Below are 26,827 nucleotides of genomic sequence, written 5' to 3'. Positions count from 1 at the left end.
ATTAGAGCCCATTCTGGCTTGCCCAGCCCTTTGCATGAAGGCAATGCTTTGGCAGATGCATTAACTAAAGTAATTGCTTTAAACTTACATGAAAAGCTTGACAAGGCCAAAAATTCTCACAAAATTCACCATCAAAATGCAGCTGGGTTAAGGTATGAATTTCATATCCCTAGGGAAACAGCTAGACAAATAGTTAAATTATGTCCAAATTGCCCACTATTTAATCCGTCTCCACCATTAGGAGTAAATCCCCGAGGCCTTAGGCCTAATGCTCTCTGGCAAATGGACATAACTCATATCCCAGCCTTTGGAAAACTGTCCTTTGTACATGTTACATGGATACCTTTTCTCATGTTATTATAGCCTCTACTAGATCAAGTGAAGCAGCAAAAGATGTAATTCAACGCTTGTTTCAGTGCTTTTCCCAAATAAGACTCCCTGAACAGATAAAAACAGATAATGCCCCAGCTTATACTTCTGCTGCTTTTAAGAGATTTGTCAACAATTTTCCATAGTACATTCAACAGGAATACCTTATAATCCCCAAGGCCAAGCCATAGTGGAAAGGGCACACCAGACTTTAAAAAATCAGATAGCTAAATTAAAACAGGGAGAATTTACGTATTCCTCTCCACATCATGTTTTACACCATGCTTTGTAATTAATCATTTAAATGTGGACACACAGCGGCAGACTGCAATGATGAGACACTTGACTCCTGAAGGGGCTATGAATCGGCCCCTGGTTAAGTGGAAAGACCTCCTTACCGGAGAGTGGAAAGGGCCAGATGTGCTGTTAACTTGTGGGAGAGGGTATGCTTGTGTTTTTCCACAGAATTCCACTTCTCCTGTCTGGATTCCTGACAGACTGATTCGACATGTCCAGTCCCATGAGATCTCCAAGATTGCAAAGACCCCTGAGGTCACTGAGATCCCCGGAGTCCTGGAGTCCGGGAGCGAGGGAAGATGGGGAGATCAAAAGCTCATCGAAAAAGGGCTTTCTGAGCTGTGCACTGCCCCCTCTGGACTCTGATGAACAAGGACTGCAGGCCTGGTAAAACATAAGCAGAACTTCTGGCTTTCCTCGTTGAAAAGAATGCTTGTATGCCATAAGGTTATCTATTCCCATTGTTGCCACCAGACATTTTCTGACTGAATGGGGGTGCCCCTATCTTTTGAATAAATGATGGGACTTATAGGTCCACATGGAATAATTCATTTCTCCCTATGCCTTTAGTGATCACTAGGTGGCATGTTAATGGATGGGTTCCTCCTTCAGTGAGCTTCGACGGAACGGGTCCCATGCAACCTGAGTTATGGAAAGCATTGGCTGCTATGGCACCTGTGATTTTACATAGACCTTTAAATGAACAAAGATATATTGTACAGGCCTGCGTACATTCTCCCTATGCCTATTTGTTGGCCGGAAATCAGAGTGATTTGGAAGTTTCTGAAGGAGTAACTGTTTACAATGTTATATGTGTGAATTGTTTTATATCAAATTGTGTTGATGGAAATGATTATAATAATTATAACGCTGTGATGATTGTAAAGCAACTACCATATTTGATGGTTCCTGTAAAATTAGAGGGACAATGGTTTAATGATTATGCATTGAAAGTTTTATATGAATTTAATGGCTTAATTTTCAGCCTAAGAGATTCATTGCACCTCTGGTTGTGGAAAGAACTGCTTTGATTGCCATAATTGCTTCAGTTATGGTTTCTGCTGTTGCCCTGTCAAAAGAAGTGCATATGGCCTCGTTTGTCGATCAGCTGTCCAAAAATGTCTCCGTAGCTCTTACTATGCAGGAAATTATAGATAAGAAAATAGAAAATAAGGTCAATGCTTTGGAAGGAGTTCTGCTTATGGGGCAAGAAATTACAAACTTAAAAATTAAATTATCTTTAAGGTGCCATGCTGAATTTAAATGGATGTGCATTACCCCTCTACAAGTGAATGAGTCCATGCATTCTTGGGAACGCATAAAGAATCCTATTTTAGGCATCTGGAATCATTCAGATTTTAGCATTGATATTTCTAAATTACATCAGGATATTCAGAATATGAAGCAAGCAGAGTCTGACTTTTCCTCTCAGTTCAGTTCAGTTCAGTCACTCAGTCGTGTCCGACTCTTTGCAACCCCATGAACTGCAGCACACCAGGCCTCCCTGTCCATCACCATCTCCGGAGTTCACTCAAACTCACGTCCATCGAGTCAGTGATGCCATCCAGCCATCTCATCCTCTGTTGTCCCGTTCTCCTCCTGCCCCCATCCCTCCCAGCATCAGAGTCTTTTCCAATGAGTCAACTCTTGCATTATGTGGCCAAAGTACTGGCGTTTCAGCTTTAGCATCATTCCTTCCAAAGAACACCCAGGGCTGATCTCCTTCAGAATGGACTGGTTGGATCTCCTTGCAGTCCAAGGGACTCTCAAGAGTCTTCTCCAACACCACAGTTCAAAAGCATCAATTCTTCGGCACTCAGCTTTCTTAACAGTCCACTCACAGTCCTCCATACATGAACTGGGAAAACCATAGCCTTGACTAGATGGACCTTTGTTACCAAAGTAATGTCTCTGCTTTTGAATAGACAAAAGCAGGTTGGTTCTAGGTTGGTCATAACTTTCCTTCCAAGAAATAAGCGTTTTAATTTCATGGCTGCTATCACTATCTGCAGTGATTTTGAAGCCCAAAAAAATAAAGTCTGACACTGTTTCCACTGGTTACCCACCTATTTCCCATGAAGTGATGGGACTAGAGACATGATCTTAGTTTTCTGAATGTTGAGCTTTAAGCCAACTTTTTCACTCTCCTCTTTCAATTTCATCAAGAGGCTTTTTAGCTCCTCTTCACTTTCTGCCATAAGGGTGGTATCATCTGCATATCTGAGGTTATTGATATTTCTCCTGGCAATCTTGATTCCAGCTTGTGCTTCTTCCAGCCCAGCATTTCTCATGATGTACTCTGCATATAAGTTAAATAAGCAGGGGACAATATACAGCTTTGACTTACTCCCTTTCCTATTTGGAACCAGTCTCTTGTTCCATGTCCAGTTCTAATTATTGCTTCCTGACCTGCATATAGGTTTCTCAAGAGGCAGGTCAGGTAGTCTGGTATTCACATCTTTTTCAGAATTTTCCACAGTTTATTGTGATCCACACAGTCAAAGGCTTTGGCATTGTCAATAAAGCAGAAATAGATGTTTTTCTGGAACTCTCTTGCTTTTTCCATGATCCAGCAGATGTTGGCAATTGATCTCTGGTTCCTCTGCCTTTTCTAAAACCAGCTTGAACATCTGGAAGTTCATGGTTCATATATTGCTGAAGCCTGGCTTGGAGAATTTTGAGCATTACTTTACTAGCGTGTGAGATGAGTGCAATTGTGTGGTAGTTTGAGCATTCTTTGGCATTGCCTTTCTTTGGGATTGGAATGAAAACTGACCTTTTCCAGTCCTGTGGCCACTGCTGAGTTTTCCAAATTTGCTGGCATATTGAGTGCAGCACTTTCACAACATCATCTTTCAGGATTTGAAATAGCTCAACTGTACTTCCATCACCTCCACTAGTTTTGTTCATAGTGATGCTTTCTAAGGCCCACTTGACTTCACATTCCAGGATGTCTGGCTCTACCATAGTGATTATCTTGGTCATGAAGATTTTTTTGTACAGTTCTTCTGTGTATTCTTGCCACCTCCTCTTAATATCTTGTGCTTCTGTTAGGTCCATATCATTTCTGTCCTTTATCAAGCCCATCTTTGCATGAAATGTTCCCTTGATATCTCTAACTTTCTTGATGAGATCTCTAGGAATGGGAAAAACTGGCAACAGAGAAAGTGTGTGTGCAAGGGCGCGAGGATATGACAACAAAAGGCAAAGGGCGAGGTCCAACGGCCCAACCCAGGCTGAACTCTCTGAACTTCAGGCCTTTCCTGACCAGGTTACAGCCATTTGCTACCAAACGGGCCCCTTGAGGTGTGGAGACTGACTGGACAGGACAGCAGAAGCTCACTTCGCAGCCAGCATCTGTAAGCTGCCAGCCTTTCCCCTTCGTCCCTGTCTCCAGGGGTGTAGGCTGGAGCCACTCTGATCCTCCCAGCACAGGTAGCCCCTGGTAGCAGGAGGGCGAGAGCCGTTAAGCTTCTGGGGCAGCTGCCGTCCACTCAGGTAGCCCTGGAGGCCGCAGAGGGTGGGGGGCTGAGGTGGGGAGGAGAGACCAGAGCAGCAGGGGCATAAGACCCCTCAGCGCCTTCCTTTCAGGCCGCTGCTATAAAAGACATGTTTTTCCTTCCTCTCCTCCTCATACAGTAGTTCAGAGCTCCTGACACTACCTCCTCCCTGGCCATATCCAGCTCCTCTCCATGCCCTGGTGCCTGGGAAAGGTATGAGCCAGCAGCATTACCATCTGGGCACTGAAGCTTTCTGAGGTGAAACCTGGGATGCTGCTTTCCACAGCATCTTTTCCTGGTAACCATGTTCTCTTTTCCTGCCTTCAAATTTGGTAAAACAGCATATAAGCCTTATACTTATTTTCTAGGTGGTATAGATGATAGCAGCAGCCCAGAATATGAACCCAGACCATCTGATTCTAGAGCTCCTTAATTTAACCACCTGGGCTGTGGTACCTCATCATGCCAGCATCACTTAAAATTAAAAAAATTAGTCTTTATGGTACTTATTGCAAAATTCAGGCTTAAATTGAGGACACTAGGGAAAACCACTAGGCCATTCAGGTATGACCTAAATCAAATCCCTTTATACAGTGGAGGTGACAAATAGATTCAGGGGATTAGATCTGGTAGACAGAGTGCCTGAAAAACTCCGGACAGAAGTTCACAACATTGTACAAGAGGCAGTGACCAAAATCATCCCAAAGAAAAAGAAATGCAACAAGGCAAAATGGTTGTCTGAGGAGGCCTTACAGACAGCTGAGAAAACAAGAGAAGCAAAAGGCAAAGGAAAAGGGGGAAAATATACTCAACTAATGCAGAGTTCCAGAGAATAGCCAGGAAAGATAAGAAAGCCTTCTTAAGCAACCAATGCAAAGAAATAGAGGAAAACAGCAGAATGAGAACACTAGAGACCCCTTTAGGAAAATTGGTGATATCAAAGGAAGATTTTATGCAAATATAAGCATGATAAAGGACAGAAACCACAAGGACCTAACAGAAGCAGAAGAGATTAAGAAGTGTCAAGAATATACAGAAGAACTATACAAAAAATATCTTCATGACCCAGATAACCATGATAGTATGATGTCTCACCTAGAGCCAGACATCTTGGAATGTGAAGTCAAATGAGCTTTAAGGATTACTAACTACTAACAAAGCCAGTGGAGGTAAATGGAATTTCAGCTGAGCTATTTCAAATCCTAAAAGATGATGCTGTGAAAGTGCTGCACTCAATATGCCAGCAAATTTGGAAAATTCAGCAGTGGCCTCAGTACTGGAAAAGGTCAGTTTTCATTCCAATTTCAAAGAAAGGCAATGCCAAAGAATGTTCAAACTGCTGCACATTTGCGCTCATTTTACATGATAGCAAGGTAATGCTCAAAATCCTTCAAGCTAGGCTTTAATGTATGTGAACCAAGAAGTTCCAAATGACCAAGCTGGATTTAGAAAAGGCAAAGGAACCAGAGATCAAATTACCAACATCCAATGGGTCATAGAAAAAGCAAGGGGATTTCAGGAAAACATCTATTCCTGCTTCATTGACTATGCTAAAACCTTTGATTGTGTGGATCACAACAAACTGGAAAATTCTTAGAGATGAGAATGCCTGACCACCTTACCTGTCTCCTGACAAACCTGTATGCAGGTCAAGAAGCAACAGTTGAAACCAGACATGGAACAATGGACTGGTTCAAAATTGGGAAAGGAGCACATCAAGGCTGTATGTTGTCACCCTGCTTATTTAACTTACATGCAGAGAACACCATGCAAAATGCTGGGCTGGATGAAGCTCAAGCTGGAATCAAGATTCCCAGGAGAAATATCAATAACCTCAGATATGCAGATGACACCACTCTAATGGAAGAAAGCAAAAAAGAACTAAAGAGCCTCTTGATGAAAGTGAAAGAGGAGAGTGAAAAAGCTGGCTTAAAACTCAACATTCAAAAAACCAAGATCATGGCATCTGGTCTCATCACTTCATGACAAATAGATGGGGTAAAAATAGAAACAGGAGAGACTTTATTTTGGGGGGCTCCAAAATCACTGCAGATGATGACTGCAGCCATGAAATTAAAAGATGCTCCTTCGAAGAAAAGCTATGACAAACCTAGATAGCATATTAAAAAGCAGAGACATCATTTTGCCAACAAACATCTGTGTAGTCAAAGCTATGGTAGTCATGTACGGATGTGAGAATTGTACCATAAAGAAGGTTTAGCACTGAAGAATTGATGCTTTTGAATTGTGGTGCTGGGAAAGATTCTTGAGAGTCCCTTGGACAGCCAGGAGATCAAACCAGTCAATCCTAAAGGAAATCAACCCTGAATATTCATTGGAAATACTGATGCTGAAGCTGAATCTCCAATATTTTGGCCACCTGATGAGAAGAGCTGACTCATTTGAGAAAACCCTGATGCTGGGAAAGACTGAAGGCGGGAGGAGAAGGGGATGACAGAGAATGAGATGGTGGGATGGCATCACTGACTCAATGGACACGAGTTTGAGTAAACTCCAGGAGTTGGTGATGGACAGGGAGGCCTGGCATGTTGCAGTCCATGTGGTTGCAGAGTTGGAAGCCACTGAGCATGAACACGTGCAAACATATGATCTCATATATTCTTCTTTTAGGTTGTAATTAGCTGACCTTTACTACAAACATTGCTGAGAGAAAAGTTTTGCTGTTGTTCAATTGCTAAATCAAGTCTGACTCTTTGTGACCCCATGGACTGCAGCACACCACACTTCCCTGTCTTTTACTATCTCCCAGAGTTTGCTCAAATTTATGTACACTGAGTCAAAGATTCTATCCAACCATCTCATCCTCTGTTGCCCCCTTCTCCTCCTGTCCTCAATCGTTTACAGCATTTGCCATTTCCTTCTCCAGGGGATCTTCCAGACCTAGGGATCAAACTTGGGTCTCCCATATTGCAGGCAGGTTCTTTACCATCTGAGCCACGAGGAAATCCCAAGTTTGCTGAGAGTTCTGATTTCAAATGGGTGTCAGAGTTTGTCCAGTGCTTCTTAGGCATCTATGGATCTGATCATTTGATTTTTCTTTTTTAGCCTGTTGATGTGATGGATTGTAATACTTGATTTTCATCTTGCTGCTGGACTGGTTGTTGCCATCTCTCCTGTCACAACCTCTGCTGCGGCTGCTCTGCTGCCACCTTCTTTGCTCTGTCACCTGCTCCATGGTCCAGTCTACCCACTTTTGGGTGCACAGATGGATGGATCGCTCAGATGTCCTGGTATGCTGGGCAGAAGCATTTTTTCCCCCTCCATTTTAGAGATCTGATGAGTTGTAAATCAAAGAGGAGAGAAAAAAAGAACAGCTCTCACTATCATGATGCTGATGTCACTCCTTTAAATGTTGAACCAGCCTTCCGTGACTGGGCTAAATCCCACTTGGTCATGATGTGTAATACTTTATATGCATGTTAAGTCATTTCAGTCGTGTCCAGCTCTTTGCGACAGCTTGGAGTGTAGCCCTCCAGGCTCCTCTGTCCATGGGACTCTCCAAGAAAGGGTACTGGGGTGGGTTGCCATGTGGTCCTCCAAGGGATTTCCCCGATCCAGGAATCGAACCTGCATCTCATGTCTTCTGCATTGTCAGGTGCTTCTGCACTAGCACCACCTGGGACGTCCAGTACTTTGTATACATTGTTGAATGTGGTTTGCTTATAGTTTGTTGAGGATTTTTAGGTCTATGTTCATGAGACATTGTTCTGAAATTTTCTTGTCATAGGTGTCTGATTTTGGTGTTAGGGATGCTGGCATCAGAGAGTGGGTTGAGGAAGTTTTTTCTCTGCTTCTCTGCTTTTACAATCTCTAAAATAGATTGTAGAGAATTGATATAATTTCTTCCTTAAATGTCTCGTAGAATTCCAAGTGAGCCCATTTGGGCTTCAGGCTCTGTGTTTTGGAAAGTAACTAACTATTGAATTCATTTCCTGAAGAGATTTAGGCTTATTCAAATGGTCTGTTTCTTCTTGTGTGAAGTTTGGCAAACTGTGTCTCTTGAATAATTGGTCCATTTCATCTAGCTTATCAAATTTGTGGGCATAGATTTGTTTATGGTATTCATTTATTATCCTTTTAGTGACCATGTAATCTTAACAATGTTTCCTCTTTCATTTCTGGTATGTCTCTGGGGAGGCCTCCTTCTGAATGGGTCTCCATAGAATTGTTAACTTTTCAGACTTGTCCACATTGAGCTTCCAGAAGCTTGTCAGTGATAATTCAGGTTTTCCTTCTCTGGCACTGGTTCCCACAGTGGTTTCTGCTCCCAAATCTTTGTTCTGGTAAGCTGTGACTCCTAGGATTCACCTGTCTCTCCAGTCTTACGGGTAACGGTTTGCCCTGTGTGCTCACTTCTTTCCCAGATTGAAAAAGAGTTGTTGATTGTTCAGTCTGTTTAGCTCTTTCCTTGCTAGGGCAGAGTGTCAACCCCCAAGCTCCTTAAATGTGGAACTTGAAGTCTCTTTGTCTTCTTCTTCTTCTTTTATCTAATATTCCATAGTCTGGCCATCCAGGTTATTTTATTTTGCTGCACCAAATGGCTTGTAGAATCTTAGTTCCCCAACCATAGATCAAACCTGGGCCATCAGCAGTAAAAGTGCAGAATCCCAAACATCCAACCACGACAGAATTTCCTTGTCTTCATTTTTGGAAGGAGTTTCTGAAGAATTGCTTGTTAATTCTAAGTTTTATCTGCTCTTTATCTGTCCTTATCTGCTCCCACATCCCTAATAAGTCCTTCAGCTTTAACATATAGTCTTTGTCTTTCCTTCTGTATTGTAAATTCCTTTGGGGCAAGAGATGTCTTTAAACTCTGTATCATTTGGCCCTAGCAGAATGTTTAGTATAGAATCATCACTGGATAAATGTTTAACAAAACATATAACAGCTGAGGAAAATGTTGGTGTTTTTCTTTTTCTCCCAGCTTTAGATAGCTCTTATAATAGATAAATTGTCTTAGACAAGAAATATTTCAAGAAATAAGTCTAATGGAGACAGCAGGATTATACAGTCAGCCAGATCTGGGTGTCATTGTTCAGTTGCTCAGTCATGTCCAACTCTTTGTGACCCCATGGACTGCAGCACGTCAGGCTTCCCTGTGAAATTATTGCTATTGGGATTTTCTATTTTAGGCCTTTAGAGTAATGCCAGAAACCAATTATATATTTTTCCAAACTGGTCTTTTCCAGTTATTTCCTGAAAGAAGGAACTTTTCTTGGAGCATGGAAACATTTCCAGTATAATATGTGGTATCCTAAATCTAAAACTGCAATGCTTACAGAGTGGCTGTGAGAGCCTAGATGCCACATCCATCCTCTCTGGTAGAGTTATGAATGTGTGGGGATGAATTGCCTAAGTCTAAATGAAAGAGAAAGACACAGCTGAGACATTTGATTATCTTTAAAAGGCCAGAATTTTTAAGTGTGTTTCGCTGAAATACGCTTCAGTGTGATTTCACGCTTCAGTGAAATCAGAGGGATGGGAGAGGAGCACAGAGGAAAGAGGCAAGAGAGTCTCACCACTCTCTCTCTTCTCCGAGCTTCAGTTCCTCATGGGTTGCCATCCCTCGCATTTAGAATATTTAGATTTCAGGGACTTCCCTGGTAGTCCAGTGGTTAAGACTTGGCACTACCAGTGTAGGGGACGCAGGCTGGATCCCTGATCTGGGAACTAAGATTCTACATGCCATGCAGAGTGGCCAAACTTTTTAAATTTTTCAATAAAATATGGAGATTTCAGATTCAGCATGTGCAGTTGTAGAGTATGGCTACAGCACATCTTATTTTTAGTATATAGATATATTTATTTATATATATTTCATATATAAACTTAATATTATAGTCTTGTTCTTATTAATTGAACCTTTGCTCACTTATCTTTGCTCTTTAACCCAACTGCGGAGGAAAAATTCCCTTGTATGTCTGGTGATGTGTTGAGCCTGATTTGACTTTTCAGAGTTCTGTAGTTCAGCAAATAGGATGCAGTATAGCCACACCATATATTTACATGTGTGTGTGTGTGTGTCTGTGTGTGTGTGTGTGTTTATAGGGGCTTCCCTGATAGCTCAGTTGGTAAAGAATCTGCCTGCAATGCAGGATACCCTGGTTTGATTCCTGGGTTGGGAAGATTCACTGGAGAAAGGATAAGGCTACCCACTCCAGTACTCTTGGGCTTCCCTTATGGCTCAGCTGGTAAAGAATCCGCTTGCAATGGGGGAAACCTGGGTTTAATCCCTGTGTTTATATAAAAGCAGTCATATAATATATATATAAAATACAGATATATATAATATATATAGATATAATATGACTGGTTTTATATAAACTTTTAAAAATATATATGACTGGCTTTATATATATATATATATGTATATATATATATATATAGGCTTCCTTGGTGGCTCAATGGTAAAGAATCTACCTGCAATGCAGGACCACAGGAGACGTGGGTTCGATCCTTGGGTCAGGAAGATTATAATATATATATACACACACATATATAGTCTGAGAAAGAAAAGGGCATATTGAGGCAAATGGGTAAGGCAAAGGTGGGGGCAGCTTTAAGCTGTAAGGGGATACTGTCCATCCAAGACCAGAGGAAAACTAGCCTGTAGCTTGAACTGGCCAGGCTAACAATTGAAACCAGGTATGAATGACATGGTTGATACTTACTGATCTCTTTCTTCTCTCTACAGTGGAACTTCGCAAGGCCAGTGTGTTGACTTCTGACCAGTCTCATCCAAAACCACACCCTTTTGCACATACATAAGCACATACTCTGCGGTATTGGGCCTCCAGCTTACTCTAGGAGGACAAAGGGCAGGTTAAATTTGTTTGACATAACTAGAAGGGGCTGAGCCTCTTCCCAGAAGAGCAAAGTCCATTCATGGTAACTACCATCACTCACCATTTGCTTCTGGCTGCTGAGACATTGTTTCTTTCAGCAGAAGAAAATGAGTGGGTTGGTGATCCAATACTTCTATCTCCAGAGAAACATGGGTGGGTGATGAAAGTGCCCTGAGGTGAGATTGCTGCTTGCTGTGGCCATTTCAGAGCTACATTTGCTCTGAAAGATACCAGCAAAGGTATTGACATTTGTGTTTCCTTAGTGGTATTCATGCCTCCACATCAGAGGGAGTGTTCTGGGTGGGGCCCAGGTATTCTGAGTGAAGGTAAGAATAGAAGTAGCTTCCTAAAAGTATATGGTGTTGTCCCATTAGACTGTGGTCTGACCACAAGCACCCAGCCAGTCTGAATGGTGGCGGGAACATAAATATCCAGAAGCACAGGTCTGGTGCTGCCTTCTCCCATCGTATAACTTGTGCTCTGAACTATGTGCCCCAAGTACTCTTGACAGTAGCCCTTCCAATCACAGATATGATGCTGGCCCATCAGACAGCAAAAGATGTGCTGTGTCCAGATGGGCACGAGGTGACTGGTGGAAGGCAGGAACAGCAGTGTCTTCTGGCATGTGTTTCTTCTCAGTGGTGCAGGCTTCTCCTGGAGTAACAGATTTGCTCTGACTGGGTGGGCCCAAGTATTCAGATCAGATGCAAAAAGAGAAGATGCTAAACACTGGGATGGTGTTGGCCCTTCCTGTTGCAAAACATGTGCTCTGTCCAGGTGGGAACCAGGAGTTCTCACTGTAGGTAGGGACATAATGACCTCTAAGCATAGGTGAGGTGCTCACCCTTTCAATGGCTATAGACTATAGGCACAAAAAGCAGTGTCTGAGCACAGTTATGGTTCTATATCCTTATCTGCAACAGCTGTACCCTGGTTGGATGGGTCCCAGGCAATCTGAACACATGGAAGGACAGAAGTGTCTTCTGGCACATGCTCCTTCTCAGTGATGCCATCTCATCCTATGGTAGCAGGTGGCTGGGCTGACTCTAGGCGTTCTTATTATAGGCAGGAAGGAAAGTGTCTCCCAAGACAGATTTGCTCTCAGTAGTGCTGGCTTCTCCAATTGTAACAGGAGTGTAGTAGGCTGACAGGAGCCTGGTGCTCAGGTCTAAGCCTTCTTCCCCCAAATTAGCTGTGGTTCTAGGTGTCCCACTTGGCCTTGCTCCAAAGCTGAGTGTTTCAGACATGGAACTGGGGCCTGGGACATTCACAATGACCCCAAAGCTGCCACTATCCACAGGTGCCGAAAATCCCTTAAATGTAAATGGGTCCCAAAGGATGTTGGCAAAAAGTGAGCCACAGTCCTCAGTACTGTGCATTCTGGTGGCAGCTCCAGAGCAAGAAAGGGTGAAATGAGGTGAAGTGGCACCAAAGACTGGCTTGGTGCCCACAGGGATGCCAGAGTTGGAACACAGGGTGTCAAACTCCCCAAAGCTGAGTTGTGCTACTTTGGGGTTCCAGGGATGCAGTAGATGCTTAGTGGGAGGATTAACTGGGGGCAGCCAGGTTTCTCAAAGAGACAGAGCTCTTAAAGCTGTCAAGAGGAGGCAAGAAGATAATAGATTGGGAATTGGTTATAGTATCCACATCAATTTCTTCAGAGTCAAAGACAGGCTTGGATGCCATGTCTGAAGAGGTGCTGGTTATTGGATTGAGGTGACTGCAGAATCAGTGGTAGGTGGGCCAGAAAAGACAAGGGACACTGGGGAGAGTGACCCCTTCTGCTGCCCGTATAGATCCCCAGCTAAATGATGGTTCCTGCCCCAAAGGGAAGGTTGAAATTTCAGGGAGGGATGCAGACCATAAAAGTAGGTGGGCAAGTGATGACTGGCCTTTGCAGGGCATATCTGCTCCATACTGGGACAGACCTGGTAAAGTGCCAGGGAGCTCACACAGGATCCTGATGGGACCTGAAAATGAAAGCTTGGGAAGGTGGAGTAGTGTCCATGTCAGTTACACCAAAGTCCAAAGGCCCCTAAGAGGTCTAGGCTGCAGATGGGCTGACGGATAGAGGAAGTGATTGCAGAAGCAGTGATGGGCTGGCTGACAAAGCCTGGGACGCTCATGAAATGGATTTGAAGAGAAGTCTGTAAAGAGGGAGGAGAATCCACCCACCTAGGTGAAGTGATTCATTTCTATAGAAAGTAAGCTTTGAGGAGAGAAGGGAGGTGCCAGGAGGTATGGTGAGACCAGAAGTTCCTGTGGAACTATGACTGAGGGACTGGGTTGCTTGTAGCATCTATTCAGTCTCGTTAGTACATGGAACCCCGAATATGGGTTGGAATCTGAAGTGAGAAACAGCAGCAACAGCAAAAGAAGGAGAGTTTGCACTTGTGCATCTTATTTCATGACTGATATCCGGTGTAGGGGATAGGCGTGGGAGCAGACAGGTCAGTCAAATCAGTGGTTACTAATGGGGTAGTCTCTGGAATCTGCAAGGGGAGAGTGGCCAGTGGCAATGGAACTACAGGCCCTGGCAACTACCAGGGCAAAGGAACAGGCAGGTTGAGTGGCACCGCTATCAAGCGGTGGCCTGTTTTATCCTCTGACCTATGGTTTTGTTGGTGCTGCATTCTTCTCCAAGCTCAGGTCTTCAGCAATGACCTTACTGGAAGGTAGGATGCAGGGCCTCTCACTTGATCCCATGATAGCGGTAGTAGCAGCAGCGGTGGCAGCAGTAGTGGCATTGCTGTGTTCTGTTTACAGAGCCCACAACTGACAGGTGAGGGTGGAGAATTTTTCCTTGACAACGTATGTGATAGTCCTCCTCTCTGAGTCTACTTTTGCTTCGGTAAGGCTGAAGAACTGAGTCAGTGGTCTTCATCAAACTCTTTCTCAACCACTCCAACTGTAGGAAGCAGACTGTGGCTGGGCCAGACAGGCCGGCTGCACTTGCATCACACTGGCAAAGAGGCCAGACGCCTCCAGTAGGGCTGTGTGAGCTGCTGATGGTAGGGCCTTTGGGAAATGAGCTCATAAAGCCTCTGGTGATATCTTACGTAAGCTCTCTTCTTGAAACAGAGGTTTCCCTTCAGAGGCTCAGGACTGCTCCCAAATACGTGACAACTTGTCAGCAGGAGCCTAGGTCCTGGTGGTATAATTTTATTGCTGTAAGGACCCCTTTTCTGAAAGTCCTGCATTTTGGAAACTTTGTGACTCCTTCCTCCTTAGATATTCCCTTCTTTCACATTCCCAGTGTCTTCAGCTCAGTCTTCTCTAAATCAGGCTTTGGAGGGTGATTGGATAGCCCAGAAGGAGTGTAAGTTTGTGCCCCTGAGGGAGAATATTGACCATTTCTCAGTGGTTAGACTCTTTGAGATACAAGTGGACACCAGAGGCTTCTTCAGAGAGCCCTCTCCCACCCAATTCAGGATCCTCAGAGAGGAGCACCCAGGCTGTCTCATCTGATACTGCCTCTTAAGTAACATGGAGGGGCAGAGGCACTGGATCCACATAGAACTGCCTAAGAAAAGGGCCAGGAGAGAGACAGGGCAGTGGGATTCCCTCAGCCAGAAGGGAAACACAGGTGTAACCAGGGGTGGGGAAGGGGCTAGAGTGAAGCTTACTGAGCAGGTTGCACACAAGGGGCAGTTGATGCACTGTCTGATCCCGAGAGCATAGAGTTGCTACTTGGGAGAGTTCTCTTAGCGACCTGCTCCTCCAGCGTAAAGCATGCACTGTTTGGCCTGATGCTTGAGACACAGCATTGGAACATGTGAGAGAGAAAGAGCACCAGCTGGGCACACACCAGCAAATGGCATAAGGAAAAAGTGCCAAAGGCAAAGGATGAGGCCCAGAGGCCAAACCCCAGCAGGACCTTCTAGCACTTTCTGACTTTCTGCTGCTGGTTATGAGTGTTTGGTTTGACAAGATTGTTCAGTACTGTGACTTCCAAGAGCCTGCATACCTGTCATCCCTAGGTATGTGTCCCCACGTCTGTGTGTACTTCAGTGCCTGGCTTGAGGGCTGCCTGTGCCTGAAGGTCCACCAGCCCTTTCTCTGTCATCACTAGTGGGTAGAGTCTGCTCAAAGCCAGAGCAGGAGAGGAGCCTCGATCCTGACAGCGTGGGGGCCTTGTTTGTGGGAGGCTGGGGCAGAGAGACCGAGGTTGGGGAGATGGCGGTGGGGGCAGGGTGGGAGGGCGGGATGCTCAGCCCTAGCCTGGTCTCATGTGGTTACTGTGTACCCAGACATTGTGGGACAGCTACAGCAGGGCACATGCTGAGATGTGTGTGTGTGTGTTGCGGGGACGGTGAATTTAACCCAGCCTCTTCCTTTTGGATGCCCTCAGTTAACTCCTGCAACCCTGCCTACCCCCTCTGTGATGGTAGGTCAAGGCTCCGAATACTGCCTCCTAAGAGGCCACTCCAGCTCCACTCCAGCTCCTGGAGTCAGGTGTGCCTTTCCTGTGGCCACCCTGGAGAGGCAGGTGTCATGAGCCTCACCAGCTGGACTATGAAGGTTTCTCACACAGAAATGTGGCTGTTGACAACACATTCTCTCCTGGCAGGCAGTTTCTCTTAGTTTTACAAATTTGGTAAAACAGCATTTAAGCCTTAGACTGTTTTGCAAGTCACACAGGTAGTTAGTAGCTCAGCCAGAATTTGAGCTCAGGCTGTTGGGTTCCAGAGCTCACAAACTTAAGCACCAGCCTATGGTACCTCCTCTGCAGGTATGCATCATATATTTCCATTTTTGATACTTAATGTACAGTTACATTCCAAATGAACACCGTCACTGCCTATAACAAAGTCTTCTTGGGCTCACCTCATATGTCAGCCATTGGCCACACTGAGCTCCAGTCTCTCAGATGTAGGACAGCTCCTGTCAGTTGGTAACACATCCACATGATGAAAATTGTCTTTTATATGAGCCTGCCAGCAAACTCTACAACTGTGAGAGATTTCCCATGTTCATGGACACCGGGCACACCAAGTGGGTGGTGGATCCACCCTGGCCACCTACAAGCCTTAATGCCCCAAGGGAACCAGTCACTCTTATAATTTATGACTCCATACGCTAGCTTTCGAAGAAAAGTTATGACCAACCTAGACAGCATATTAAAAAGCAGAGACATTACTTTGCCGACTAAGGTCCATCTAGTCAAGGCTATGGTTTTTCCAGTGGTCATGTATGGATGTGAGAGTTGGACTGTGAAGAAGGCTGAGTGCCGAAGAATTGATGCTTTTGAACTGTGGTGTTGGAGAAGACTCTTGAGAGTCCCTTGGGCTTCAAGGAGATCCAACCAGTCCATTCTGAAGGAGATCAGCCCTGGGATTTCTTTGGAAGGAATGATGCTGAAGCTGAAACTCTAGTACTTTGGCCACCTCATGCGAAGAGTTGACTCATTGGAAAAGACTCTGATGCTGGGAGGGATTGGGGGCAGGAGGAGAAAGGGATGACAGAGGATGAGATGGCTGGATGGCATCACTGACTTGATGGACGTGAGTCTGAGTGAACTCTGGGAGTTGATGGTGGACAGGGAGGCCTGATGTGCTGCGATTCATGGGGTCGCAAAGAGTCGGACACGACTGAGCGACTGAACTGAACTGAACTGAACTGAACTGATATGAACAACTTAACTAGCTTTTCTAGTCCACAAGAGTATGGTATAACTTTCCCTATACTTCAGTTCAGTTCAGTTCAGTCGCTCAGTTGTGTCCAGCTCTTTTTGACCTCATGAATCGCAGCACGCCAGGCCTCCCTGCCCATCACCAACTCCCGGAGTTCACTCAGACTCACGTCCATCGAGTCAGTGATGCCATCCAGCCATCTCACCCTCTGTCATCCCCTTCTCCTCCTGCCCCCAATCCCTCCCAGCATCAGGGTCTTTTCCAATGAGTCAACTCTTCTCATGAGGTGGCCAAAGTATTAGAATTTCAGCTTCAGCATCAGTCCTTCCAATGAACACCCAGGACTGATCTCCTTTAGGATGGACTGGTTGGATCTCCTTGCAGTCCAAGAGACTCTCGAGTCTTCTCCAACACCACAGTTCAAAAGCATCAATTCTTCGGCACTCAGCCTTCTTCACAGTCCAACTCTCACATCCATACATGATCACAGGAAAAACCATAGCCTTGACTAGGCGGACCTTTGTTGGCAAAGTAATGTCTCTGCTTTTCAATATGCTATCTAGGTTGGTCATAACTTTCCTTCCAAGGAGTAAGCATCTTTTAATTTCATGGCTGCAGTCACCATCTGCAGTGATTTTGGAGCCCCCCAAAATAAAGTCTGACACTGTTTCCACTGTTTCCCCATCTATTTGCCATGAAGTGATGGGACCAAATGCCATGATCTTCGTTTTCTGAATGTTGAGCTTTAAGCCAACTTTTTCACTCTCCTCTTTCACTTTTATCAAGAGGCTTTTTAGTTCCTACTTAGGTCTTTTAAAATACTTATTTTGCTGCACAGAGTCTTAGTTGCAGCATGTGAGAGAGTCATTTCCTAGGCAGGTTGATAAGGCTAGGGGTCCCCAAGGAGAGAGGGGTCTGGAATTCTCAAGGAGGAAGAAAGGACAAACTTTTTTCTTCTCTGCATTCCTTAGGATTATAGAACAACAATGTATTCTGCCTGAGGACAGTCTCTGGATTAAACCTTCTGGCTAATTCTGTTATCTTAAAATGTAAATTATGGGAGTAGGTCTGGTGAGGTCTTTACAACATCTAGACATTCTTTGGATTTACTGGAGAGTATATAACCTCATTGCCAACACTAACAAGTGGGTATTCTTTCTACCCCCTTCTGATGCCTATGTCAGGAGCTTTCTCTATCTCCTTTATACTTTAATAAAACTTTATTACACAAAAGCTCTGGGCGATCAAGCCTCGTCTCTGGCCCTGGATTGAATTCTTCTCCTCCGCGGGGGCCAAGAATCCCGGCGTCGTGATTCAACAACAACCTTTCACATGTGGGACCTTAATTCCCCAACCAGGGATCGAAACCAGGCCCCCTGCATTGGGAGCATGGAGTCTTAGCCACTTGACCACCAGGGAAGTCCCTCCCTATATTTAGGTCTTTTGAAAACATTTTTTTCTCAGATATTTTGTAGCAGGGTTCCATAAATTACAGCTTGTGGGCCAAATTTTATCCACAGCATGTTTTGTTGTCCCAAAGAGCTTAAAATGGTATTAACATTTTAAAAACATTGTGAAAACAAAGCAAAACAGAGGAATGTGCAACAGAGACCATACATAAACTGCAAAGCCTATAATTCGTATATGGTCCTTTAGAGCAAAAGATTGCCAACCCCTGTTTTGTATTAATAGTTTTGGGTGCATAGGTCTTGTACAGTGTTTGCTAATTTGTACTTTAGTACTTCATGAGGTCTTAAAAATGCTGTTGTAAATGGTATCTTTTAAATTTTAGTTTTCAATTGTTTGCTGGTAGCATAGAGAATATAGAATTGGTTTATTTATTGCCAGAGTCCAGCTCCAGCAGCCAGGGATTCAACCTGAAGGGGTGAGCAGTGTTGGCGAGAAACTGAGGCAGCCTCTAAAGTTTTTTTGGACTGCCTCTTTATTTCAAGCTTATGATTCTCTTTTATACTTTTACAAAAGCATTAGGTCAGAGGTTTGATATTTTTAGTTCCCATAGACCCAGATTTATTTTTCTCCAAAAATCACTGTTGCCCCTCAAAAGGAGTTCCCTCAGCGACTCTCTTATCTACTTTTTCTCATGTGTCCTTGTGAATACACTGTAACTCATGCTAATGTCTGGGCTGCATACCACATTCCTCAGTTAAATTCTTATCTTTCTAAGTCCTGTTTGCCCCTAATATCCTAAGCTCACTATTTCTTAGAAAGGGCTTCTAGCTATAAATATCTCTGAGTCCCTAATCTCTATAAGCTATAGTAGAATATGCTAACATTACAGCATCCCTTAAATCTTTAGCTTCTAACTATTTTAATTATTCCTAAGCCCTAAATTCAGCAAACTCCTTTGCCATAAACACTTTCCTCATAAATAGGCTTCAGACAGGAAGCCCTTCCATGGTCTCAAGCCTCTGTGCTCACCCTGGAGCACTCTTTTGTAAAAGTCCTTGAACAAATGTCAATGATTAACTTTATGAATTATTCTTTGGGCACAGCTGCAGAAGGCTTTATGCCTTCTCATGCTCCTCTCAAAAACAATAAGCACCTTAATATTCTCTTCAGTCAACTCAGGCGAAGAAAGGAAAAAACAAGTCAGAATCACAAAGCCTAACTCCTTTATTCCGGGTCTGTGCCTACGGAACAAAGGGAGGGGGTTTAGGGCTGTGCCTCCATTTTTTCAGTAATGCCTAACGTGGCTCCCAACAATATATTGATTTCTGTATGCTGGAAACTTGTTAAAATCACTCTGTACTTCTGGTAGTATCTTTGTAGATTTCTCATGATTTTCTACATACACGTTCATGACTTCTGTGAATAAAGAGAGTTTTTTAAATCTTTTAAATCTGTATTTTATTACCTTTATGTTTTTTTTCTGACACCTGGTAAAACATCAAATACTGATGGAGAACAATGGACATGCTTTCCAGGTCCTGGATCTTGAGGGAAAAGTGTTCAATATGCTGTTAGCTGGGCTTTTTGTATATTTGCTTCATCACATAAAGGAAATTCTTCCAATGTATGTCTGGCTGAGAGATTTTTTTGATAGGGGTTGGTACTACTCTGCATACACATTTGAAATAATCATATGGCTTCTTCCTCTTTATTCTCCTAATATGGTGAATTACATTGACTGGTTTTTGAATGTTAAACCAACCTTGATTCCTGAGACAAACCCCATCCAAAAGGCTGGTCATGCTAGATCACTCTCTTGTATTTGGTTGGATTTGATTTCCTAAAATTTAATTGAAGATTTTGTGCCTATGTTCCTGAGAAATACTAATTTTTACATTTCTGTATTATGTTTTTATTTTAGGGTAATGCTGTCTTCATTGAATAAGTTAGGAAAAATCTCTTCCGTTTTCAGAGTTTGTGTAACACTGGAAAAATATCTTAACTTTGTAATAGAATTCATGGTAAAACCCTACAGCAGTGAAATTTTCTTCATGGAAAAATGTTCATAGTCACTTGTTATCCCTACACTGACTGTCCAATCCATAGTAGTGATGCCTCCACTTATACCTGATAGTGATAATTTCAGTTTTCTCCTTTTATTTCCTGGTCAGTCTTTCTAGAAGTTTGTCAGTTTTGTTAATCTTTTAAAAGTCCATTTTTTGGTGTTAATTTTTCCCTACTGTATATTTCTATTATCATTTCTTTAGTTCTGTCTACTTCAGATTTATTTTTCTATTGCTATACTCTTAAAATGGAAAATTAATTCACTGCTTTACAATGTTTTAAGAAATTTTGTAGCCCTATTTAGTGTGAAAAAAGCCCAACACTTCCTGACAGGCAAAACTGGGCCTGTTCTACTTAGCTATTGATGAGGTACATTCTCTGCATCTATTATTTGAGATTTATAATTGAAAGCAAAGAAACATACTCCTGCCAATTTAAGTAGAAAGATAATTTATTGGAAACCTATCAGAATCCCTGGAAAGCTAGAGGACTGAATTCAGCAAATAGGAATGAGGGAGGCCAGGCAGCCAAAGCATGCTAAAAAACTACTTGTTGGGTCTCTACTGCCCTTGCTTCTCTGGAGTAAGGTCTGGGTCAAGTCTAGGGCAGAGGTATCTGGTCATCAAATATAGGTCAAGTGCCTACATCCACACCAAAGCAGAGCCTGGACATGATGAATGACTAACACTCACTTTTTAAAAGAAAAGGATAGTACTGTGATGATATTTTATTTGGACTAAACTGTGAAATCACAGATTGTTGAAATTAAAGTTTTCTGGTGGTAGAACACATAGGTTGCTAAGTGCCAGGAAAGAGGACCTTGATTTTGGCATTGTGTTCTCCTCCTACCTCACACTACAACTTATTTTCAACTTCTGAGAATTGTTAGTCGCTCAGTTGTATCCAACTCTTTGCGACCCCATGGACTGTAGCCTGCCGGGTTTCTCTGTCCATGGGATTCTCCAGGCAAAAATACTGGAGTGGGTCGCCATTCCCTTCTACAGGGGATCTTCCCAACCTAGGGGTCAAACCCAGGTCTCCTGCAATGCAGGTAGATTCTTTACCGTCTGAGCCACAGGGAAGCCTAGAAGAGGAAGGAATTTGGCTTAAAGCTGGAGACTTTTTGCATCTGCTTGGCTAAGGCTGACGCAAGTCCTGTGAGCCTCTTTGTCACAGCAAACAGGAGACTGTGTGCCTGGGGCCACCTTCCTTGTTCTGGAGAAGATGTCATCTCTGATCCCTTGTTTGGCAGGATAGACTGAGATTGCATGCCTCCTCCTTCCTGAAGGGTGTTAGGAGTACACTGTGAGAAGCTAAAGATGGGGGCAGCTCTGGGAACTTACCTTAACCCAGGAACCAGGCCAGCCAAAATGGTGGTTGGTGGGGGGAGGGAGGGGGAGGGGATGGCACTGGGCCTGAATACACTTGGGGAGGTGGTGCTAGGCTTCAACCAGACAGTAAAAGGAAGCAGAGTTATACCTTTTCTGCTAAAGCTGGTTTTAATGAAGGATGGCATGCCAAGAAGAAGACTCAGGCTAGCTGAGCATGGCCCCTCTCTGAGCCATTCCTGGAAGCTATGCTCATCAGTTTTTCTTCTTCATGACACTAAATCTATACTGATGTATAGTGTGGACCAAATTCCGCACCTGACTTGACTTCAGATAATTGAGTATTTGACTATCCCATATATACTCAGGGGAAAGGATCTTGGTGGGTTTGTGATAAAGCAGTTATTTGTTCAGGTGGCTCTCATCATTTCACATGGCCTCGATGTGACTGGCCTGGTCAACAATCATCGCCTCATGGCAGGCCTTGGCAAGTCTGTAAACCTCTGGCATGGACTCCCCAAATAAGGCCCATATGTAATAAAAGCCCTCCTTATCTTCAGGAATATGGGCCTGTGATGGAGGCCGGCGTTTATATTCAAAGTATTTCTGAGTCAATCAGTAGAAGCCAGGATGGAGGGTGCCAAACAAGGAGGAGAGGATCTCCATGCCCACATCGTCACTAAACTTCATGTCCACATTTGCACACACAAGGTAATCCACCTCCTGGTGGAAGCGCTGCTCAATAAAATTGCTGATCACCTCCATGCGGTGTATGGAAATCTTCTACCAGCAGGCATACCTCTGGACCTTGAAGATGATCATCTGCCGTCCTTTCTGAAGGCGAATAAGAGGAACGTTGGCTGGCTGAACAGTGAAGATATAGTAGTTCACCCTGTGTCTCACCATAAAGTACATCTCTGCCATCTCTAGGAACAGCTTCAGGTGGAAAATGTTTGTTTGTTTTTTTTTTTTCCACAACAAACACAGTTAATCCAATGGTGATGTTCTGAAGCCAGAACTGCTCATTCAGGATATCAATGTTGAAAGTCCCATTCCAGATGATGGGAGCCAGCCAGGGGGTCATAAGAAGGACATATTTCCTAGGTGGTACAAGCATATCTGGCAGGGGATACACCATCCTTGATAATTTTATACTTTGTGGTGTGTGGTGTTCTTTAATAGTTATGCTTGCCTCAGTTGGGATGTTTCCCAGTTTCTAGTTTCTGGGTTTCAAGTAACAATAGCCAAGAAAGGCTATGATGAAAACTGTTAGCATTTTTGTTCCCAGAGCTGCCCCCATCTTTAGCTTCTCACAGTGTACTCCTAACACAAGTAGCATTTTTGTATCCCAGCCAATATTTGTAGTACCTGAGCCATGCCTGCACGGCAGAAGAATGTCACCTCTTGTCTTCTCCACGATATGGGGGCACTCATCCGTCCTGACCTTCCACCCTCAGTGTTCTCCCCAGGGCAGGGTGAGGCGGAGTGGCCCCCACTCCCTGCTCACTACTCCAGCAGTGCAGTCTCCCCTGAGGCTTGACACCAGTGCAAGGGGGCACCTTGACCCAAGGGCATTTTTTGTGGTGCCCTGTGGAGAAAGATGGGATCCTGGCAGGACCTTTATAGACTCAGTTTCTGTCTGAGGTGCTGTCAGAGTAACCAGGTGGCAGGAATTTGTCTACAGACTGCTGGAACTTAATGACCTGTGTGTAGGAGAGAAGTCTGGGCATGTGAAGCAGCTTCAGGGCATTGGCTCAAGGCAGTTCATTGAGTAGGTCAAGGACAGAGATTGTGATGAAAGTGAGGCAGAACAGTAGCCACCAGAGTGCCTGGCCAGGGCGTCAGGGCTTGTGCACTGGCTTACCATTGACACTTACTGTCCATGAGCTAAGCACGGGGTTTCCTAAAGTCTATTAAGTCAAGATCAGACTGTCTTCATGATCACGTCCACATAGGCTAACATGGGCCAGCCTTTGGGAGGCCTGACTTGGGGACACATGATTCAGGTGGAGAGGAAAGCAGACCTATAGATCAAGGATTGTTTTCCTTTATCCCCTTTATAATGACTTAAAATCCATTGAATATTTACTTCTTTTTTGATACCTACCTTCCACTAGTGTTAGGACTACTAAGCTTGATGCACATTATCTTGTTTAATCCTTTCAAGTCTAGAGGATAGATGCTACATTATCCTCATTGTACCAATGGAGAAATAGGCTCAGGGAGGTGGGTCTTGGTCCACAAATACAAAGCAGCTGTACTCCAAAATATCCTGCATTTTTACCCTCTGACTCATTTGTGCCTTCTCTGAGGTTTCTTTTATTGAGGTGGTTTTTGTTTGTTTTGTTTTTGTCGGGTTCTTTTGGTTTTCTTCCTTAGGGTTTACATGCAGCTGTCCCTCAGACTAAGGCCTGAAGACAGTGAAGAGAGGCTAAGATAGTGCTCCGTGCTAACTCAGGGCTCTGCACATTGCCATTTCACACACCTCCTCCCTCTGATATCCTAGGCAGCTCCAAATATATACCTCCCAGAAATTGAAGCTTCAGACACAGACCCCTCTTACCACACTGTGGAACCAACCACAGGTTAAAAAAAAATGGTCTCACGGCCAATGAGGAGTACCTGCCACCTGACCATGGAATGGGCTGGTGCTCCTATATTGTTCTGTGATACCTTGCTCCCACCTTCCTTCAGAAGTGGGTGGCTGGGACTTCCCTGGTTGTCTGGTGGTTAAGAATCCACCTTCCAGTGCAGAGGATATTGGTTCAGTCCCTGGTCCAGGAAGACTCCTCATGCCACGTGGCAACTGAGCCCAAGCTCCTCAACTACTGAAGCCCACGTGCCTAGAGCCTGTCCTCCACAACAGGAGATGACACCACAACAAGAAGCTTGTGTGCCCCAACTAGAGAGTAGCCCCCACTTGATGCAACTAGAGAGCCCAGGCTCAGCAAATGAAGACTCAGTGCAGCAAAAAATAGATAATTTTAAAAATTTAAAAAAGAGAAGTAGCTGGTTGGAGATGGGAGTTGTCCGGGTGTTATGAAGCCTTCTCAGTAGAGTTCTGAGCATATTGGGAGGAAGAGTGTTCTGATTAGTGTCTTTTAATGGAGTCATCTCTTTATGATATAGATTGTGACTTTTGCTTTGCTGTGCATAGAGTTATAGCAGATTCCTGATGAGCACTCCTGACTGGAGGGCCCTCCCTAGGAAGTTTCAAAGAGGGTGCAGTATAGCTTGTTTCTTTTATCCCCTGAGGCTTTGAAAGGTTGTTGTTGAACCACAAAAAGACACTGGGATTCCTGGGCTCCAGAGGAGAAGAATTCAATCCGGGGCCAGAGACGAGGCTTGATCACTCAGAGCTTTTGTGTAATAAAGTTTTATTAAAGTACAAATGAGATAGAGAAAGCTTCTGACATAGACATTAGAAGGGGGCAGAAAGAATACCCCTCCTGCTAGTCTTTAGCTGGAAGTTATATAGCTGCTAGCAGTCTGCTAATTAAAGGAAGGAAATGTCTCAAAACTCAGAGAATGGCACCAGGCCCTTCAACGACAAGACACATTTTGAGATTATCTTGGTGAGTCATCCCGGGCCATAAAACAATTTATATGAATCTTGAAGAAAAGCAGATTCCCATACAAATATATAGTTTCATTAACATAGATTAAGAGAACAATGTATGAGTATAGCATACTGGTTTGTCAAGTCAATTCCGAGCCTGTAGTCTAATCGACTTGAAGACAGAGTCTGGGGTAAATGCATAGTACATTAACATAGCTTAAGACAAATATTTCCATAAGAAAAATGCATTGGTTAGCTCAAAGTTTAAGAATAGTTCAGGTGGAACCAGGTGTCATGGCAACACAGAATTTTAAGAGAAACCTCTTTTAAAATTTGTATCGAGAAGGGGGAAAAATATATGTGTGTATATATATATATATATATATATATATATATACACACACACACACACACATACAACTAGTTTGTTTCCTCCTGCCACTTAAGAGAGAGATAAAAACATGTCTGACACTTGCAGCCTATTTTCTCCATTTGGAGACCCCTGGCCTTCCTGCCTGTTACCCTCTCAGCTTCACCAGGTTTACTAACCTCCTTTCTGAAGAATAAAAGGTACTCAAGTGCTTTTGTGTTAATGGAGCCACACTTGCAGGCATCCCAAGGAAACCACTTGACTGAAAAGAAGTAGTCTTAGCCACGTCCACATATCTGATTGGAGGATTCCACCAATAAAGCCCTGCAGTTCATTAGGAGAGAGCTTATTCCTTGAACTGGAGTTGCAGCATTCTGGAGAGGTATGAGGTACACTGGGGGTACAGTCTCCACCTGTGAGTTTTGACAGGGACTGAATGCCCTCAGGATGCTGTTTCACCTCTGAACTAGGTGGTGGTCTTATGGCATTGGGAGGAAGACAACACAGCAGATGGAGTGTCTGCGCATTTCTGTAAACCATGATCTACAGTCACAAGCATTATCTACCATATTTCAGCCTCCTAGCAACCTTGAGAGATGAGAGGAAAACCTAGCGTCATAGATAAGGAAACTGAGGTTCAGTGTGTTACAGGGTATGCTAAAGCCATACAGATGCTGGTCAGCAGCATCTGCTCCCACTGCCCATTGCTGGGGAGACAGGCTTGGCTAATTCACCATGTGCCTGTGTACATATTACAGTCACTTTCCTCTGAATTCCTCTGAATCCTATCTAAGGAATGGGAACAATGCCCCACCCCCTTACATTAAATATAATTATTTTAAATGAAAATGCCACTATCTGAAGTATTTAGGGACCTGAGGTTTTCCCTTTTCTTCTGTTGATTCTTGTTCATGGTGCCTTATTTAATCCTGTGTTTTGTGTTTTAAGTTTTTCTGAGCTCCTGCCATTGCAGAATTCCTTGGTAATTCTTGGAGATTTCTCTTGAGGCTGGATTGAGAGAGATTTCTTCCAGATTTTATACATATGCTTCTGTCAGGTGCTTCCAAAACCAGCGTCACCTTAAACTGAATTCTTAGCTTGAGGTTTGATTTTTTCTTTTGTGGGGCAGCGGGGAGAGCGGGGGAGGTTCCTCTCAGTTAATTTGTCTTCAGATTCCAAATTCATCTGAAGTCCTACTGATTGAATTTCAAGGGAAATGTTTTCCACTATACTTAATATTACTTATGAAACAAAAGATTGGGGACTTTTTTGTCTCTTATTTTTTTCATTTTATTCTTAGATTAAGGGTATTGCATGCTGGGATTAGAATTTTATTAGATTTTTATGTTGTTGGATTTTCTACCTTGATGAGGCCCTAGGATGTCTGGTGCTGCCTATACCCCATTAGTTAATGCAAAGTAAAATCAGTTT

At 43.7% G+C, this 26,827-nt stretch overlaps 1 long non-coding RNA gene and 1 pseudogene across 1 annotated transcript; one reads left to right on the top strand and one right to left on the bottom strand.

The window, feature by feature from the left end:
* Positions 1-4,305: 4,305 nt before the first annotated feature.
* Positions 4,306-11,387, top strand: LOC138418824 (uncharacterized). The gene is made up of 3 exons (XR_011248734.1): positions 4,306-4,464; positions 7,233-7,417; positions 10,882-11,387. It is a non-coding gene; the product is annotated as an uncharacterized lncRNA (long non-coding RNA).
* A 10,335-nt stretch (positions 11,388-21,722) lies between these two features.
* On the bottom strand, positions 21,723-22,844 carry LOC138419524 (histo-blood group ABO system transferase 1 pseudogene; annotated as a pseudogene).
* Positions 22,845-26,827: the final 3,983 nt, after the last annotated feature.

This window comes from Ovis canadensis, chromosome 14 (assembly GCF_042477335.2).
Source record: "Ovis canadensis isolate MfBH-ARS-UI-01 breed Bighorn chromosome 14, ARS-UI_OviCan_v2, whole genome shotgun sequence".
NCBI classification, from domain to species: domain Eukaryota; kingdom Metazoa; phylum Chordata; class Mammalia; order Artiodactyla; family Bovidae; genus Ovis; species Ovis canadensis.
This window is presented reverse-complemented; position numbering and strand designations above follow the sequence as displayed.